This window comes from Malurus melanocephalus, unplaced genomic scaffold (assembly GCF_030028575.1).
Source record: "Malurus melanocephalus ecotype Western Australia unplaced genomic scaffold, MMel_1.1 scaffold_2134, whole genome shotgun sequence".
In the NCBI taxonomy this organism is placed as follows: domain Eukaryota; kingdom Metazoa; phylum Chordata; class Aves; order Passeriformes; family Maluridae; genus Malurus; species Malurus melanocephalus.
This window is the reverse complement of record NW_026625366.1, coordinates 6,725-7,499: the sequence shown is the minus strand read 5'-3', so window position 1 is coordinate 7,499 and position 775 is coordinate 6,725.

The window sequence follows — 775 nt, the reverse complement described above, 5'->3', positions numbered from 1 at the left end:
GAGCAGGAATGACACCAAAAAAACCCCAGATATTTAGGATCAGAACTTGAATTTATGGGGTTTTTTTTCAGCATTTTTTCTTAATTTGAGTTTCTCTTTGTGGGTCAGTGATGGAACAAGACTCCTTTAACCAATTTTCCCATTTTTTTCCCCCATTCCAGGTGTTCTGTTGGAGGATCCTTGGCACATTTATGGCGATTCTGAGCGTCAGGGCAGAATTCTGCCAGGCCCAGCACAGCCCCGTGGCCGCCAAGTGAGCTCCGAGCTGCACCCACGAAAAAAAAAAAAAAATCCCAAATTTTTTTTTATTTTTTATTTTTTATTTTTTTTGTTGTTGCCTTTCGCCCCTCCGGGAAGGCGCCGCTGCGATTGATGGGAATTCTCCTCGACGGGATTTCACCTTTATGGGATTTCTCCTGCCCTTCTGCGAGCAAATCCCCATCAGTGACTCCAGGAAAGCAAAAATAAAAATATTAAAATTCAAATTAAAATTAAAATCATAAAGAAACCAGCGGAGAAGACAAAAAAAAAAAAGAGCTGCCCTCGGCCTCAGCGGTGCCTCAATGTCCCTTGGGCTGAAAATTCGGGGGATTTGAAGGACAGCGCCCGCCAGGAATCGTGGATTCCCAAAAAAAGCCAAATCCTTGAGCAACCAACCCGAAAAAAAGCAAAAAAAAGCAAAACCTGATCGATCCCAGGCGTGTTCGTGGCTTTTGGATGTTTGCTGCTGTGAAACTTTTCCCAGGTCATTGATTTTTTTTTTTTTTTTTTTTTC